General features: G+C 39.3%; 1 protein-coding gene across 1 annotated transcript in view; it reads right to left on the bottom strand.

Moving 5' to 3' along the window:
- LOC122807193 (aldehyde oxidase 3-like) overlaps nt 1-21,072 on the bottom strand; it is a 1,326,697-nt gene that overhangs the window by 888,709 nt on the left and 416,916 nt on the right. The gene's annotated exons all lie outside the window — the stretch shown is intronic.

The raw sequence follows: 21,072 nt of genomic DNA, 5'->3' as shown, positions 1-21,072 counted from the left end.
TTTCAGTGTTTCATCTACAAATTCAGTGCCTGCTGCCGTCAAAGAATAAATTGCCTATGTTAAATTAAAAAAATGGTAAGCTGGTATATTGCAATAGAAAATGGATGGCAAGCTGAAAAACAGGTTCATAGTTATTAGGCATCTCATCCAAAGGAGGACATCCTCAGGACTGCAGCATACAAATATACTTGCTGTAGGAATAGAACCTCAAGCCTCTACATTAAGATACAAGTATTCTACTTGTGGTGCTACTAACATAGCTTTAAAACTTTATACCACAATAGAGATACCACTTGCTAAACAAAACAGTTGCACATTGTAAATAGATTTGGCATGAGCAGCAGTAAACTTCGCTTCCCTTAAAACTCAGTTCCTTGAAAATGCACTTGAAAATAAATTCCACCTGCTAACTCTAACTTGGGCATTTCACTTTCTCTCTCCCTCACAAACATACCATACCCCTCAAGGCCTCAACCTTAGTGCAAGAAATCTGGACAAAGCCTAAAATAAATAGGGACAGATTATAAATATGGCTCTAATAAACTTAGAAAATTGCAAGAGTAACAGGATTTGTGTTAGTATGCATTTTTCTAAACGATATGACATCTAAAACTGAAATGTCTCATTATTTAGAAACATCAATCCTTTTTAGGAGGAATATGGGGCAAACCTCTGGACATTCTGCAAAACCTGGACAGCTGAGGGGTATGCTACTTTCCCACACACACACACACACACACACACACACACACACACACACACAAAATAATTCTGGTCAGACTTGAATTAGTTCTGGGAAGGTTGCCACTGAACGGCACCGTGCTTGATCTGGAGTGGGTGAAATCCTGGTAGCCAGTGATAATAACTGATCTGCAGCTCAGCAATGTGGAGCATTAAAGCATTTTAGCAGAGCATTGTTTCATCACTACCTATTGTGTTTGCACATAAGCTGTAGTTATTTCAAACATTTGCCTTTTTGATTACTACAGAGTACATTTACCCACCAGAGCTATTGTGTTTTGACTTCAGTGTGGAGCTTACCTAGTTGTTGCAGGGCTTGGCTTTTAAGTAAGGTAGCAATGCTTATTTACCATATACCATTAAAGCCACCCAACTAAGTGTACTAACACACAGACACTGCTGTAAGACACTGGTCTCCAATAAAATGTAATGAGCTTCTGAAAATACTGTAATCCTGTCCTTTTATTACAAATACTGTCATATGCATTTCAATACCCAAGGCTTATACATTATCTAGTTATGTAAATATTCTCTGCATGGCAACAACGAAAAGGCTTTCAATGCTGGTAATTCTTTAACAATATGCTTACTAAAGCTTACTTGCATCTTACAATCTCCGACAAGCTTACCTGATGTTCATTAAACCATGGCTACTTAAACAGAGCAACAGGGCACTGTGACAGCATGCAGTTCCTGAATAATAAGAAGCATAAATCAACCGTATAAAAATCTGATAGAAAACCAGAACATTCTGCAAAATCAAGGAGAGATGAAAAGCCATGGTTGTATTTGTGATCTACCTTGGATGGGGGGATGCTCTGCACACTTACACTGCATAACTGCTCCTTGCCTTCCTTGGACACATCCAGAGCCACTACAATGGAGGGTGGGATGCAATAAGTATGTCATAATTTGAAATGTCTCTGGCTGACAGTGATGGCTGTAACACTCATACCTCTCAACTTCAGAGCAAGAAATCTGGACAAAGCCATACATAGAACTAGAAGTGGGACACAGGCCCAAAAATAAGGCCAATTTTTAAATATTGCTCTTATTAACTTACATAATAGAACAGTAGTAGATCTTGCATTAGTACAAATTTTCTGAAGGGTATAAAATCTGAAACTCAGATGTCTGCCATTATTTTCTAACTTCAATCTTTAATGACTTGCCACTAATTTGCCAGAAAACCACAAGTTTATGAAAAATGGACCAAAATGTGATGCAAAAATACCTGTCATAAAGGGACACCTTTTAGTATTAACATTGTTAACTTGAGCAGCTAACAAAATAAGAGCATCTACATGCATTTCTGAAATAAAAGTAATCTATAACTCTGATCATTAGTTATATACAATTGTAAACCCTCCACATTTTCTTCCAAAATTGCCATTTTGGAGGAGGGATTATTAGGGAGAGCAACATTTTGAGCCAAAATTGGGGACAATTGAGAGGTTTGGATATTCCTAATCTACAGTGATTTGCACGTACCTCTCAACCTCTTAATGCAGGAAATCTGGACAAGGCCAAATATATTGGGGGAACATACAAACACTACTAAAAATTGCTCTTGTATAAACTTAAGACAGTCTTGCATTAGCATGCATTTTTCTGAAGGTTATGACGTCTGAAACTATGTGTCATTTAGTGACTTCATTCCTAAATGATTTGCTAGAAAACCACACATTTTATGAGGAACAAACCAAAAATAAGAAGCAAATATCTATTCATTCTGCAAAGATATGGACAACTGAGAGGTATAGTTCAATCAGGGCTGTCTGAGTTTGCTACTTCCCCCCTCACAAAATCATGGTCGAATGGAGCCTCCCCCTGCAGCCATTCCAATGTCCCATTCCTTGGTTATTTTGCCCCATTTACCATAAACACTGTAATGTGCATACTGCTTTACTTCTGCGATGATTTAGGATTTCATTTGAAGGTTTTATTTTGCATTTTACAGCACAAACCCTAATACATATCTGTTAAACAAAGCAATGCAGTCTCACAATGAAAACAGACTAACATTAAAACTTCTCTGCCCTTGAAACTCACATGCATTGAAACAGCATTGAAACCCACATTCAAAGAAAATACATTTTGCCAGTGGCAGATAAATATTAACTCTGGGCTGTCTTCAAAATCATAGGCCCCTCGAACATAACATACACATGCTCTTTGATACATCTTCCCGACTGTATTACATTATATTCCTTGTACAATACAGTACAGTTGTTAGAGGGCATTTTAAAATGATTGTTTTGAACATTTTTCCAGTAAACAATGAAACAAAATGCATACACCACTGACAAAACTGCCCAATTCCGAACATTTCCATCATAAAAAGTCTACTTAACCTTCTATAGTCCACCAGTATCAGTAAAAAATATGCACAATCTCTGAAGTAGTAAAATCCACATTAAAGAAATTTGTAACTAATAAAGAGGTTGCTGCTTTATATGTCATTGTTTAATCTACAAATAAAGTGCCTGTTACCCTTGAAGAATAAATTGCCTTTGTTGCATGCAATAAAAAAATGATAAGCTAGTAATACAGCAATAAGGACTGGATAGCAAACTGATAACAGGTTCATAGTTACTAGATATCTTTAACAAAAGGACTGCAGCATCCACCCTCTTTACAACACAGTACAGTATCAGCAATGCATCTACCTACTGTGGGAGTAGAACCCACAGCCTTCAGCATCAAAAGCAAGGACACTATCTGTTGTGCTATTAACAATGCAAGCAGACTAAACATAAGCAACACTAAACTTTTGTTTCCCTGCAGCTCTCAGCTCATAAAATCTACTCGACACTCAGCTGTATCTCTGAACTTTGCAGCACAAGAAATCTGGAAAAAGCCAAAATTTATTGGGGGGGGGGGCAAAAACCAGGGACACATTTTAAACATTGCTTGTATAATGTTGGAAAGTTGCTAGAATAAAATGCTGCGTTACCACCATACATTTCACTGCCACGTCTTGAACCCAGGGGACCCTGTGCAAAACAGTCAGAGCAACATACCACTGCACCAAATCAGCTGTTTTGTGAAAGAGGAAGACTGAAACTTAAATGGCTACCATTTAGTGAATTCAGTTCTCACCATAGCACAGCTGTCAACCTCTTAGCACAAAATACCTGAACAAAGTCAATAATGGGTGAATACAGCCCCTAAACATTCAGTGAATTCAGTTCTCGCCATAGCTCTCAACCTCTTAGCAAAAACACCTGGACAAAGCCAGTAATTGGGGAATATAGCCCCCAAACATATTCAGTGAATTCAGTTCTTACCGTAGCTCTCAACCTTAGCACTAAACCTGGATGAAGCCAATAAATACCTGAACAAAGCCAATACTGGGTGAATACAGCCCCCAAACATATTCAGTGAATTCAGTTCTTACTATAGCTGTCAACCTTAGCACAAAACCTGGATGAAGCCAATAATGGTGGGGGGGATACAGTCCCAAAGACAGGGATACATTTCAAATATCCATCTTGTACACTTAAAACATTGCTAGAATAAAAGCTTTTGTTACCATGCACTTTCTGAAGAATATGAAGTCTGATATTGAAATGAGTGCCCATTTTTTTTTTAACATTTGTTAACCAGGAAAATCTGACTTGGAAAATAAGCTAATTTTTAGCAGAGGCCCAGGGAGAAACACTCCAGACAGCCAAGAATCAAACGAGAGAACATGTAGATGTCAGGCAACAAGGACACAAATACAGAAACCTCAGATTTTATGAGGAACAGAAAAAGTATGAGGGAAAAACCTGCAACATTTTTACAAATGGTGGTGGGTAGGAAATTCAGGCTCTTGCCGTTTGGGCCCAAGGTACAGGGTTCAAGCCTTATTCTCTACCCACCACCATGTAACTCCTAGGGCATTTTACACACACACACATATCCTTCTTCCTTGTGCCCCTTGAATGCCACTATCGAAGACAACAGGGTGTCTTTCTGGTGTGTTAGCTTAACTGACATCACATTGGGTTGTCTTGCAATTTTTTTATTTCACTAGTGCAGCCAAACTTGCTGTTTAAATTCCAGTGCAGTAGATGTGGCAGGAATCTCTCTTGAACTGTGATCCTCTGATCACTCATTGCTCATACTGATGTGCATTTTGTTCCTAAAACCAACCAACAGAGCACTTGGCAGCAGTGCATTGATTTTATTATTTTTTCTGTCATTTAGGTTTACTTATTCTTTAGCTAGTATAATAAGAGAGGGACTAACCACACGTGTGTTTTAGTATTTAGTATCCTGATACCAGTAGGTCTACGCATGTTAATTGGCTGCATTTAGTCTGACTTTTGTTTTGAGACTCTAAACATAATGTAGCCACTGCTACTAATAAAGCTGTAAGTAATGTGAGTAGGGAAAAAAATCTTGACACTTTTCACAAGAGATAGAGAAATGAAAAATCCAGTGACTGCAGATACAACTGAATACACATATCAGCTAAGCTAAAATAAGTGCATCTGTTGCAGTCTCTTGTACCAACTGGCAGGGCTTGTTAATTTGAAAGTCTAGAGTAGTAAAACATGTGTCATCATTAGGTTAAGTGTAGGCATGCCAATTTCATCCCCTAATTGTGGGAGTAGAGGTGCATAAAGGAGTTTATTTTTGAAAGGGCTAAAGGTTTCTGAAAGATCAGAACATGCAGTAAGCTGCATTTAAATATGATTCTGAGCAAGAATGACAAGAAAGGTTTGTTGAAGAGCTTGAAATATTTGCTTGGATCATCCTGTTAATACACTTCTATATGCTGGCAGATGATAGGCAAACACAGCAAAAGCATAATGCCAGACCTGATTCATTATCATCCTTGAAAGCACAAGCTCCGTTTTCTAGCAGGAAAGTGGCACACACACAACACACACACACACACACACACACACACACACACACACACACACACACACACACACACACACACACTCACACACACTCACACACACACACACATACACACACACACACACACAACACACACACCTTACTAAAGCTGCCCGTTTCAGTTCCCGCTCCACTAAAGCGTCCCATCTTCCGTCCGTTTCGGTTCCCGCAAGGGTCCCATCTTCCGTCCGTTTGGTTCCGCTCACTTGCAAGGGCCCCATCTTCAGTACGGGTCCTCTAAACTGTCTGTTTCAGCTCCAGCAATGATCCTCTAAACTGTTCCCAATGATGTCAGCACGCCTGCGACTGGACTTCTTAAAGAAGAACGTCTAAAAACTTTTTTTTTTAAATCAAAGGATTAACTTGTCAGCGGATTCCAGGGGGGTGCAAGTGCACCCCCTTGCACCTGCCTGCGGGCGCCCTTGGGTTAGAGGTAGATGAGACTTAAGTAACAGATACAAAAGGAGATGTGGTAAAAATGATGATGTAAAATCAATCTTCAAGAAAGTCTCCAAGAACGGATGGTATTCTTGTGGAAGTATGGAAGTAAGGCGTGAAAAAAGTAATAGACATTGGGAAGGTTTTAACAACATTTTAAAAGGAGAGGAAGCACAAACAACTTGGAAGAAAGCTTTGGTGGCTATAATACCTAAAGACAGTAAAGCCTATGAGACCCAGCTTCATACAGAGCCATTTCAATTTTAAACCATGATTATAAAGTGTTTATATCTACACTAGCTAAAAGAATGGCAACGATATTTCCACAATTGATAGATATGGATTAATGTGTTTTTGCGGAGGGGAAGCAGACATTTAACAACATTAATAGAACTTTCATGATCCAGAGGAAAATACAATGTAAGAAAATATGCTGTTGTTGGTGGGTCTTGATGCAGAGAAAGCATTCACCAGTGTAAGCTGGGATTTTATTAGATGTGCAATGGAAGCATTTGCATTCCTTGGAGCGTCAATTAGGTTAATTAAGAGAATATGTGAAGGATTAGTGCAAGAACAAAAGTAGGAGGGTTCCTCTCCAATAAGTTGCATTTGAACACAGGCAGGGATGTCCTTTTTCCACTTTGTTACATTTGCTTTATATTTAGTGTCATTGGCAAAACAAATAGCGGACTCAGAAATGCGGGTCAATATTGAAACAGCGAAAGCTGAAAATGTCGACACCTCAGAACAGAGATTTCTTTCCTAGGAAATAAAGTCGCTGTTCCAGCCAAAAAAAAAAAAAACAGTAAACACTTCCAAACACATACACACGTACCTTAACCCTAATTGTATCCTCCCCCAAAAAAACAGTAAACAGCTGAAAACACATATGCACGTAACACAACCAAACATCTAACGGGGGAAAAAAAAGTAAACATTTTAAAACATATGCACTTACCTTAACCCGCACCCTAATCCTAAGGTCAGTAACTGTTGCACATTTACGTAAACAGTTCCAAACACATACACACTTACCTTAACCCTAATTCTACCCCCCAAAACAAAAGTAAACAGTTTAAAACACATATGCACTTAACTCAACCATACATCTAATGCAAAAAAACAAAAAAGTAAACACTTTCATACATATGCACTTACCTTAACCCGCACCCTAACCCTAAAGTCTGTAACTCTTGCACATTCACGCTTGGGAGCTATACCGGTCAAGGGACCACACTACAGTGCAGAACACTGCAAAGCAATGAAGCAGTCAAACGACTTCTTTCACAGGGAAAGAATTTGCTGAATAGCTGCTTCACTGTTTTGCCTGTTCGCTCTTTATGCATTTTCGTCAATGCAGGGATATAATCAGCATGGTAATCAACAAAACCTGACTTTATTTGCAAATAATAAAATTTTGTGCCTGATGAATCCATAAAAGGACATCTCAGTGGTGTGAAATATTTTGAGACAGTTTCAAGTCTTTTCAAGATATAAAATGAATGACGAAGGCTATAGCCTTAAATACTGCAGCAAGACACTGATTGGTTCAGCAATTCGTATATTTAGGAGTAAAAAATGCAAAGCTAGATTTTCCACTGTGTGATACCTTAAACCTCTTGCATCAGAAGTAACATGGGATATATGCAAATTACTTTTTAAGGATATCAGGTGTTTCAACTAAATGACAATTCTGAAGGGTCTATATTATAAGCACAAAAGTTTAAAACAGCGAATGCTCTTTTATCGAGATGTAAACATCAAAACCACTAAAGAGCGAAGACACGGAACAGCGATTTTTTTTCCCAGGGAAAAAAAATCACTGGGTCGTTTTCAGGACTTTGCCATTTTTTTTTTTTGGGGGGGGGTGAGGTTGTTTGTTTTTTTGTGGAGGAACAATTTTTTTCCCCAGGGAAAAAAATCTCTGTTCCATGCCTTCGCTATTTAGTAGTTTTGATGTTTGTGGCTCGATAAAAGAGCATTCATTCTTTTAAGCTTTCGCGCTTATAATTTAGACCCAATTCTGGATATCCATCACTTTTTCTTGTCCATAAATAGACTTAAAAGTAAAAGTAAAAGAAAAAGTCATGGACATTCAGAATTCCCATTTAGCTGAAACACCTGATATCCTTAAAGGGTAATTTGCATATATACATGGTGTTGGTGCTGGCAACGTGGTTGTATTACATTAAAACTTTATGTCAGTGGAAACGGCTATCCTAGTGCTCCTTTTGTTTTAATAGTGTTATTTTGAACACTATTTCTTCCTTTCATTGATTTTGTAATTTGCATATATCCCATGTTGTCTCTGATGCAAGAGGTTTATCACACAGTGGAAAGTCTAGCTTTGCTAGATTTTTCTTTTTGTGTTTTTTAACCAATTAGTTTTTCTGTGACCTTTTTACTCATTATTTTATATTTAGGAGTAAGGATTAAAAGGCTTTTGTTATGGTGGCTAAGGATATATGGGAAAAGAATAAACAAAAGGTAATACTAAAGATAAGAAATTGTAGGTTCTAGTTTATGGATATGGATTGTAAGATACAAGTACTGAATTTTTTTTGCCCTATCAGTATATATGGGCCAGGCATATTTTAATCAACCACAGAAGAAATTGTGGGCAATAATTAATAAAGAGTTGAAGGAATTTATCTAAGAAGGGAAGAGGGCAAGAGTTAGTTGGAATAAGTTGATCCTTCCAATAGATCAAGGTGGTTTAGGATCACCTAATCTGAAGGGATATTTTAGAGCTACACTGCTAGGCTCATATATAAAACATAAGCAGAAGGTTCTAATTCAAAATGGAAAGAGATGTTGATGAAGTGGGAAGGGGGTGTTTAAGAAATGAAAACAGAGTGGGATCTTGGATGCAGTTCCTAAAAAGAAGACTAAGAACCACACAGAATATTATATTCACAGTGTTAAAGAAAGCATTCTAAGAACTAAGCCAATATGGTAATGGAGAAAAGTCATTTTGTCAATAAGGATGACTGCTAGTAGAGGTACAGAAAACAGGCAAAAGGGGGCTGGAATTTACTGAAGAAAAACTGGCAAAGGATCCAAGCTATTCAGAGTAAATAACTAGAGGGTGAAAGATATCAGAGTGGGATGAAGCTAAGAAGAAGTTTGGGCTGCAGGTTTGAGACTGCCTTCCCTACCAGGGATTGATAATAGAAAATAGGCAAAGAAAAGGGCTAGGCAAGTGTTAAGTGAAAGACCAGCATCAGTAGAGTTTTTAGTTGAATCTAGACAGAAGCTGCTGGTGAAAAAGGGATAATTAGAAGGGCATATAAAATACTGTATGATAACTATAAGAATCAATCAGAGGAGTTTAGAAAAGATTGGGAAGAGAAACTGGAAAAGCAAATCACAAGAGAACAATAGGAGGAAATATATATGGCTCCCAAGTATGTAACAAAGTCCAGACGGTTTCATATCTTTGCTTCAAAGTGTTTGCATAGGTATTTTTATACTCCAAGCAGACTTCAAAGAATTTTTCCTAAGGTAGCTACCAACTGTTGAAGGCGTGATGGGGAAGAAAGAGGTATCTGGGAACGTGTTTTGGGAATGTAATGTGTTGGCAGATTTTAAAAAACTGCTACAGAGTACTCTGTCAGAAATACTGAGTGAGCAAATGGTTGTAGCTAATGAAATGATTCTTTTGATCTGGGACATGAGATCTGAATTGTGTAACTGTAATAAGTCTTTGTTAAGTTTAATTCTGGTGGATGCCAAAAAAGCAATTACTGGAAAGTGGAAATCAAAGTAAAAACCAACTGTATTTCAAGTACTGAATATTATAAAACAGATGAAACAACTGGCAGAGGGATCTTTAGGAAAGGGAAGGAGCAAATTATATAAAATATAAATGGAAATTGTAGGAACAAAGTATGCAGAAGAATGTTCAAGAGGAGGAAGAATGAAACTTAAGGAAGGCAGGGATTGATCAAGTTATGTACTGTTGGACTGATGAGAGTTACAAAGAAAATATGTTTTAATGCATAATGTATATAAATGAAATAAAATGTTAACATTGTTTGTTTTCTTTTCTGTTAATGTATTTTTCCTCGGTCATAAATCATAATTTAATAAATGTGCATTTTAAAAACGTTAGGTATCGATACAATGTCATTTACAACAATGACAGACACAGGCATCCATCTGAAAATTCAAGGGTCCACTAATTCACCAAAAACTAAATTTTAATGGCAGTGATAACAAAATTCAACAAACCTGTAGTTCCATATAATACACTACAATGTCTACTAGAAAGCTACAAAAGTGAATTTCCTCATAAAGCCTATTACGTTTACAGAAATATTTGTTTTTATTGTATACCTTAACCATCTCCATGTTGTCCCAAGCCTATACCCTCAAGTAATGTTAATATCTGTGTGTGTGGGGGGTGTTTGCAATATGTGTGTATGTGTGTGTGTATAGATAGATCGATAGAGGGCCTGTGTCAGAACAATGAAAACACAAACTCTCGAACGCTCACATGAGTGAGTAATCAGAAACTTGAAATTGGTATTGTGGGGGGCTGTTTCCCCCACACCCCCCGCTAAATATATATTCCTACTCTGAGGTCACACTACAGTGAGGAGAGGGCAAATATTCCGATCTTCACTGTACTGCGATCCCAAAATACCACTTTTGAGTTTCTGATTATTCACTCATGTGAGTGTTCTAGAGATTGCTTTTCGTATATATACAGAGAAAGAAAGAGAGAAAGTGAGAGATACAGATAGGTATATGCACACATGCATGCATGCACATGTGCACATGCACACACATGCACATATACATATGGTACATTACATTATAGAACATCATTTTGCTTAAGCCATGTACTGAAAGATCACATTACCAAATTACCAGCTGAAAGAAACACAAGAAGACTAATACTAAAATAATTACTGACTGCATATTTTCTGGAAGGTGTTGCATTCCCGTGACCACCTCCTGTATCCCCACACACCAGTAACAGAAAATACAAAATTATAAGTAGCACTACCTCAGAGAAAAGTGAATAATATTTTATTGACTAAAAGCAACTATTCCCTTTACTCTGAAATATTGTATTGCCCACAAGTTTACAGCAATTCAAATGATATTCTGTAACTTTGCATTTTTTGTGCTCTGCAACTGTTTACATAATTTATACTTGTGTGTGTGTGTGTGTGTGTGTGTGTGTGTGTGTGTGTACATGTATGTAAATAGATACACATTTACACACACACACACACACACACACACACACACACACACACACACACACACACACACACACACACACACACATATATTTCAACTGTTTACCAAGAAAGTCCAAATGGACAAAATCCACTTTTAAGTGGAAGCCTAAGGTGAAGAGCACCATACAAATAACATTACAATGGATGCATACATAGATTACTAGGTGTAAATACAGGCACACACACACACACATACACACACACACACACATATATATATATATATACACACACACACACACACACACACACACACACACACACACACACATATATATATATATATATATATATATATATATATATATATATATATATATATATATATATATATATGGGTCTACTTTGTTTCATTGAAAGCTCATTTCACTAAATTTGAATTCTCCCTGACCAAATTGCTGAAAGCTCAAATTACTGAACACTCATTTCACCAAATCTCATTTCACTGAAGTGAAGCACTGGCACTGTGTAAAGTACTGTAAGGCAAGTAAAAGGTATATGCCCCACTGTAGTGAGATCCTGGAGTTAGTATATATAGTTGGGGGGGTTGGGTATATATTGTCTTCTGGAAAGAGATAGTCATTGGTGTTGTAAGTATGCATGTCTATGGTATAACATGTATTGTTTTGAAGCTTTCGGTGAAATATAATATAAAACCAAACTAGGTGGGGGCTATGCCAAAAAAAAAAAAGCTGGTACATCTGATTGAAAATCAGCTGATAGAACACACCATAATTTTTTCTGTGTGACATCACGGTTCAGAGGGGATTGGGGAATTTGCCCTTTCCCCACTGTAGTGCAATCTGTTTTTGGCATATATAATTAGCAGAGGGACTGGAGTTTGCCCTCACCTCAGAAAATAGTCCCCCGGATTCAGCAAACTTCTGTGCTAGAATAGCTTATTCTTAAATGGACGGGACCGTTCTCGTGTAGCACGGCAGCGTGCCATGCATATCTATGAAGGCACACTGCCATGTTCTAAAACAGACACGGTTCTGTGTGCAAGTGCAGGTGGCGTGTCTGAGAGCAGTGCTCTCACAATACACATGCCACCTGCACTCAAGAATTGCCGTTCGGCGATCCAAAATGAATGAAAGTCTCCAAGGACACTTTAGTGTCTGTGGAGAAACAAGAGACAACCATACCTCTCAACTTTACAGATCTTCGCTGAATGTCTAGATTTCTGCTTCATATTTTTGGTGTGTTCCTACTAAAATCAGCACCTGTCTGGCAAATAGCTGTGAAATGAAGTAATTAAATAATGACAAATATTTCAGTTTAAGACTCTACATCCTCAGAAAATTCATGTTAATCCAAAGACTGGCATTCTATCAATGTTCTAAGTTTCAAACAGCAATATTTAAAATATATTCCTTGTTTCTTTTTCCCTGCGTGCAATAAAGTTTAAGCATAGATGTGCGAGTTTGCCTGTCGCACAGCTATGCATAGCAGAGTTTAAACATCAAAAGGAGCTAAATGGAAATATACAGAGTATTGATAGGTGGTGCTGCGGTAGCATTGTCGCCTCACAGTAAGACGTTGACCTGTTCGATTCTCAGCTAAATCGTCTTCTGTGTGGAGACATGCGTGAATGGGCGTACCTTTGTTGAAGGTTGTACGTTAGGGCTGGCAACTCAGTATGTAAAAATCTACTGCCAATCATTAGCGGACCGGAGTTCCGCTGTGGCGACCCCTAACCAGGAAAAGCTGAAAGATACAACAACATTGATAGTGAAACTGGAATAGTGTAGTGGTTAGAATGTTCGCCTACCATGCAGTCAGTCATGGTTTCACCCTCACAGCAGACAATACATTTTCATATATATATATATATATATATATATATATATATATATATATATATATATATATATATATGAAGCACCCCTGCAGTACCAGTCTATAACTCATTCCACAACTTTTGGCTGCAGAACTTGGACTGAAGCTCCAAAGGTGGTGGTATTTTCATATTTATCAAGGATGCACACACCTCCAGAGTGGTATACCAACATTATGCATTACAGATCCTGCAGGCATAGCTGACATTGGGTGAAACAGTGGTTCAGGTTGTAGCCTGCTATAGGTTCCCAAACATGTCCCAAGACTGACACTCCATGTCCATAAACACCCTGGAGAATATTAGTGTCCAACCTAACACTGTCATACTGGTTGACTTCAACTACCCCACCATTAACTAGGAAAGCTACTCATGTACCGATGTACATGCCCATCGCATCAACCTGGTCCTTCCTAACATGGGCGACTGTTGCTCTACACCAACAGTCAACTCCTCCCTTGTTATATCTGAACACAAATTAATCACCTTTGGAAATCCACAGCACTCCCACACCCCCTGCACAGGTAAACCAAAGCTAACTATGGCCTCATAAAAACAGAGGTGGCTAATCTCATGGCAGCCATGCAAATGGAGACTAGTTGCATGACAGCTGAATCAAACAACAATGCACAATGAACATGTACACAAATGCATGGATACCACCATACCCAATACAACCAGGACCCTCACCTTCAAGAAAAGGAAGCTGATCTGGTGGTTCCCTGCCAGAAAGAAACTGTGCAACAGAAGGAGGGAACTGATATGTAATAAGGTGAAGTGCCAAGACTGGAAATAAACCCTTATCAGCCTCAATTAAAAGTCGAGATCCCTCATCATATACTACAAAGTTCACTGTGAGAACAGAATTGGAGCACATAGTAAAGACAACCACAAGGCCTCATACAGTTATGTAAAGAATCTCCATGGCAATACCAAGGTTTGTTCTGAGCTACTAGACAATGGTACCTCCCAGACTTATATATATATATATATATATATATATATATGCATATGTATCCCAAAATGCCCATACAAACTTATGCTGCTGATAGACTACCCACAACTGGGACAGCATGCACAGTTGGATACAAAAGCAGGCTTGACACTCACATCCCCCCCCCCCCACAGTCCAAATAAATAAGTGAACAGTACACTGCTACAAAATCATGACAGGCCATACACAATGGCCAGACATACAACAACCTTTTAGCAAAACAAATAAAATGTCTGAACATAGCAAAGAAAAATACAACCAGCCAGTAATTCACAGATTTATTATACTCTGATGTCTTGGTCAAAGCTTTCAAGGAGTAAAACATTACCAGAAATACATGCCTTAATCACAAGAAACAATTAACACCTAATTACATAAATGAATACACAGCCTCCAATTACACTCCTCATTTAACCCCCTAAGGGATAATGTATCACAGTTAATATTAATACACTGAGTCTGTACATAACAATTGTGCTTTTATGAATGCTCCATCAAACTGAGGGACAGACTTTTTCAGAAACAGTACCTTGGGACCCGCTACTGTCCCCATGGTGAGATTTATTCAAATGTATGGCTATAGAACTGTCATATTTCTTATCAGTAATATGTCTCACATGTTCTAACAGCCTAGTTTTAAAACATGTGTTACTGTCTCCCACATAAAATATGTTTCAAGGGCATCTAAGAGCATTCTCTATACACCAACCTCTTGAATGTACAGACTTCAACATGTTTTCCAGCCTTTCCCCTCAACAGGCATTACAGCACTAAATAATGATAAACCAGTATATCTATCAACCTACTACTGTACGACATCTGGACAAAGCCTGATATAATTGGTGGACAGAGGCCCAAATACACGGCCATACTTGAAATATTGCTGAAATACACTGATAAAGTTGCTGGTGTTACAGGGTTTGTTGTAACATATCTTTTCTGAGGAATATAAAGTCAGAAAAACAAACAGATGTTACCATTTACATAATGCAATCACCAGAGTATGCTACTGATTTACCAAAGACAACACCTGCCTGGGGAACAGCCCATACATAACAGGCTAATCTGTGGCCATTATGTGGATGGCCCTACAGTTGAAAGCTATGCAGAGCAGAACTTTGTCAGACTGAAACCCATGCAGAAGTAGCATGTGCAGACAAACCCTGTTAAACTAGTAGTATTACAAACATATAACAGCAATACTCACATTCTGCCCCTAAGTCTTGAACCTTCTCCACCATTTAGTTGGCTTGTCTCCACAAGTCTTGTTGTAAGAGGTAGTAGCTCACACAACTCCAGGATGTCTTCCTCACAAGTAAGGGAAAGGGGCAATCCCCACATGGAGTACTCATTTATATGAGTATGTTGCCATGACATCGGCTATTGGAAGAGCTACGCAGCAGCTCTGCATGCAGTTAGCAAGTGGGAAACCCCAATAGGTGCACAGGCCATCACCTGATCATGAGCATCACCTACAAAAGCCATGCTGCCACCTATTCAAACCAGATCTATCCCTGTAGTGCACAGAGAGAGAGAAATAAATGAAACAAAGTGGAAAAGAGAAGAAAGAAAAAAAGGTAAGTGGAACATGTAAGCAAGTAATTGAATATAGTACTTGGTCTGTAATAATGAGAAATATGATTTGGAGGAATATATGTCCCAACAAGACATGCTGTACTAATGTCCTGCTAAACAGCTGCTATGGCCCTCTCTGTAATGGGAGATATCACAGACATACCTCTCAACTGTACAGATCTTCACAGAATGTTCACATTTTACCATCATATATTTTTGTCTGTTCCTCCTAAAATCTGTACTTTTCCGACAAATAGCTGAGGACTGAAGTCATCAAATAATGCCAAACTATTGAGTTTAAGACTCCATATCCTTAAGAATATTCACGGTAATGCTAAATTTATCATTCTACAAACTTCCTATGTTTGTAACAGGAATATTTAATGTCTGTCTCTATTTATCACCCCATCATTTTAGGCTTTGTCCATATGTGATGCTCTAAGAGGTTGCGAGGTAGGATCACAGCTCAGAAGCCTAACTCACCCTGGGGAAGGACAGCTCATCTATGACAACCTCAGGGGTGTCTGTCAAATAGTTGTGACTGTGCCACTGCTAGACCAGTTAATGGGATGTATTTCATATCCATGTTACCTGTGATTATGAGTATGACACATGTTTGCCTTGTAAAGATAAGTGACTTATAGAGGGCATGTGCATAGTAAAGTATTACTGCAGACACATGTGTTGAACTGCATGTGATATATTGAATTTATAACATTCAACTGTACAGTGTTCTGCTGGACAATAAGCACATTTGTGACTGATATCTGTAGTCACATACACATATACCTGTGTTATGTCATCCAAACTATTGGCAGGTCTATGAGCAATGACATTGTAACATAATAACCTATTTATGACTGTTGGACATCTTCCAGGTTATCACAGTGATGTCAAACCCTACTGTGCAATCAATCTACTAATGCATGGTGCAGCTATATTAATACAGTATCAATACTGATGTCCCTTTTGACACCCATTTATGTGTGCCATTCTCCAGACATACTGCTGTAACAGGTTGAGAAGTATGATTGAGCAGCAAGATTGTAAATACAGTGTGCCATACTAACATACAACAGAAATGCATACCACGTATTCCCTGAGCACATGTATGTATGCATATGTTCAGCTGGAAGGCACAAAACTAAACACATGGGTTTCAAGCATTCAGGTACATAGGTTGTGCATATTGCACATGTGTCATATCAGTGTCAGTGCATACAACAGACATAAACGTGTACAGCTACTGGTTGTTGCATTGCCCTGACACTGATATGGGTATTAGAGTAGGCATGATATTCAGGTATTAATCAGAGAAGTGTTCACCTGTGTTGTGACTCTCTGTCCATGCCTACTACTACCAGCTATAGCAACACCTATATACAGCGGATATCACAAGTGTACACACACACCTGTTGGAATGCCAGGTATGTGTGCTGTATGCAATCAGACCACAGAAGATCATTTCATAATGTTTCTCATCTTGAATGTGACCCCTAACCTGCACAATTCCGCTGAAATGCATTCAAATGTGTTTCTAGGAAGGTGAGCAACTATTGCCAAGTGAAGATGTGCCATGATGTTAGAGTCCAGACCAAGACAGATGAATGCTGTAACCATCTCAAGAGGTGCATACACAACACATCAGTTTAAGGGTGTGCACACATTCAACTAGCTTATTGTACTGAGTATTATTTCCATATGTTTTCACAGACCAGATTGTTATGTTTTCAATTGAATTGTACAGGCTATAGGTCACACTACAGGTGGGAATTGTTATGAAATGAGTTACTGTGGTGTCATGTTCCAATTGCACAAATTCCAGACAGTGTATCAGGTGTGTGTACCCTTTATATCCTCTGCAGCTATATGCAGTACCTGACCTGTATATCCAGCTTTCATCAAGGTAGAGTAATCCCCTTTGGTGAACAGCAGCAATACATAAACCACATAATATGCTGCTACATTGGCTGCACAGGGACACATAAGGGCAGGCAACAACTTGGAAGCAAGTGCACCTATATCTGAGCAAGCATGTAAGTTCACAGGTGACTTCCTGTAAGGCTGACTATGACTATGAATCAGACATGTCCACACCACCAAGGACAATTGCAACTGTGTCTCCACATATGTTGAAATTCTCAGAGGAAACAACACAATTCACCCTGTACTGGGTGTAAAGAACACTTCATACACACATGCCATGGATATAGGCAACCTGCATCACACAGGTTAGGTGGGAACATCGCCACCTTGTCCACCCCAGTTGTACAGGGAGATATGCACATCAACCACACCCCTCAGCAAATGGTGAGCATGTACATATTGCCTACTGATGGCAACAACAGCATATCTCCATTGGGCATAATAACATCACTGTCTGCCTCCTGCATGAACTCAGGCATGTGCTCACAGCTCCATCACACACCACAGTCAAACAAAGACCTGCCACCATCCACACACCATCCACATGGAAGATACCCAATGTCAACCCTCTACAGAGAAATGAATGGGCAATAGAGGATTATGCAAGCAAGTGTCCAACATTCGGGGGAATAAGATAGCTCAGGGACAGGCGTGTAATGCAAGCTGCTATAGCCATGATAGCTTTGAGGGTTTTGGTGTAGTGTGGATTATTTGCAGGTAAAATCCACTGTTGATGTGCATTTTGACAACCGTATGAGGTCCTGTGACCTTTGTCCTGTTTATGTCTTCCAGGTAACATGCAGAGTGCTCGCCTACCAGCATTCTCTGCTGGGGAAATTGACATCATCACCCAATATGTGATTGGACATTATGCCCTGTTATTTGGACGAAGATAAGAAGATGTGTGGGAGAGGACCACCCCATGGAACAGTGTGGTCCACAGGGTAAATGATGCTGGCCTGCACAGCAGAACTTATGAGTATGTGCAGCATCGGGTCACCAGCCTCATCCACCATGCCTGTCAATGGGCTTTTGCTGTAGGAAGGGACTGGCTAGCCACAGGTGGGGGCCAGCCATCCAACTCCCACTGACACCCACTGAGGAGATCCCCACCAAACTTGGAGCACACGCACAATGCACACGCCATGATGCTGAGGGAAGCATTGTGGAGGTGGGTTGCACACACACACACTGGATGAGGAGCATGCAGGTAAGGGTCCAGTATGGATTAGTACACTAATGTATCAGACATACATGTATCTGTATTGTATCGACATGCATGTGTCAGGTCCGATTGTAGTTGTGGGTGGGGTTTTCTAATGCACAGAGGTTCACATCTATGGTGAGGACAGGACATTGTGTATTATTGCGGTTAGTACTGTAGATGTGCAGACATTCTGCATCCATTCTGTACCAAGGCCACATGTGAGTCTGCTAACAATAACTCCCTCTCACAACTACCTAGGACCCTCTGGTCTGCATATGGGACAGCAGCCTGAAACTGGTGAGTATGACATTGTTCTGTTGTTGTCTGGCAATACCCCAGGCATGTGAAGCACATGCAATTTACCATGCATACAACCATCAGTAATAGCTATATTGCTTTATGTAATAGCTATATTGCTTATTTTCATGTTCACTTGTGCTGGGGTTAACTGTATTGCATCACAGTGGTCACCACCGAGGCCTATCTCACGTGAATTCAACATTCCTGTAGCATACCTCACAACTTGTCAGTGCCAAGACATCTGGACAGAGGCCAGCAAATTGCGCTGAACAAATGGCTTAAGGTAGGGTCATGCGTGACACATTAGTGGTATACAGTGGATATAAATTGTGTACACTCCCCTCTTAAGATGCAAGGTGCTCTTGTTACATACTAATTAGGACCACAATATGACAGTCCACACCTCTTCTAGTCTTTAAAGTGTCCCATAACAGGAACGGTTCACTTGTAAAACCAAGCATCTGGACTCATGTATTGCACCTAGAAGGCTGGCCACCTGGGAGGGTGGCAGACTTCATATCAGCATCAGTTATGATACCTCGTGCTGCCTTATGTGTCAGTAAACTCACTGTGGCCTATTTGGCTATAATATCACATACATGGGCATTGTTAAGGCAAACAGATCACTTCTGACCATGTATAGGTTGCAAACATATGGATATTCCAGACACATCTGTACAGAGGACTGTACAATTCTGTATGTGAAGCAAATGCTGTTACCACACTATATAAAGTAATAGCAGCAGGAGGTGGTCACCAACCATGTATGGTATACACATCAAAATGGTATTAGCCACACAAGATATGATCCTCACACACACACAAACAGTTGCTAACATTAGGATTAGAATTCGGGCCAATGTAGGTATTCCTACTATAGTGCTACGCATTCATCAGATGCACCACAGAGCATATACATGTCCACCTTTTCCAAAGGTACATCTAAGGTGGATGACATCAAGAGGTCTACAAAATTGGAGTGAAGGGAAGTGTAAAGGGTAGTACACAGTTCAAAAATGGCAGGAACCAGACAGTAAATGATTCACATGCACATACACTTGCCAGTATTGGGATTAGAACTCCTGCTTATCTAGGTATTCTTACTATAGTACTACACAGTTATTAGATGCACCACAGAGCTTATACATTTCCACCTATTCCAAAGGTACTTCTAATGTAGATGACATCAACAGGTCTACAAAATTGGAGTGAAGGGAAGTGTAAATGTTAGTACACAGGTCAAAAATGGCATGTATCAGGCAATACATGATTCACATGCACATACACTTGCCAGTATTGGGATTAGAACTCCTGCTATCTAGGTATTCCTACTACAGTGCTACAACGTCATCAGATGCACCACAGAGCTTATACATTTCCACCTATTCCAAAGGTATTTCTAAGGTGAATGACATCAACAGAACTACTAAATTGGAGTGAAGGGAAGTGTAAAGGGTAGTACACTGGTCAAAAATGGTATAAGCCAGACAGTACATGATTCACATATGCATATACTCACCCACATTTGCCAATATTGGGATTTAAATTCCTGCCTATCTAGGTATGTTTACTATAGTGTTACACAGTCACTGCATGTGCTACAGAACTTACTGAGCTTTCATATGGCCAAAGCTGCTAATAACTGCACAGCTGTGGTAAAGTATTACAGGTGGCAGACAGTCTACCTTCTGTTCCACCTGTACATCATGCTGTTTTTTCCTGTCTTGCACTTCAACTAACATTATGGGTTTGCATTTCGCCAGGTTATTGTAACAAGAAGTGTGGCACACCTGGGAGCCATCAGCAGTACTTGTTCATCACAGATGTAGCCCCAGTACTTACTAGTTTTAAACACCCCTCCTGGCATGTTTGAAGGGCAGTTATATGTGCTTTCACCCAT

The sequence above is a fragment of the Protopterus annectens genome, chromosome 7.part0, assembly GCF_019279795.1.
Source record: "Protopterus annectens isolate FY-2018-M chromosome 7.part0, PAN1.0, whole genome shotgun sequence".
Taxonomy (NCBI): domain Eukaryota; kingdom Metazoa; phylum Chordata; order Ceratodontiformes; family Protopteridae; genus Protopterus; species Protopterus annectens.
This window is presented reverse-complemented; position numbering and strand designations above follow the sequence as displayed.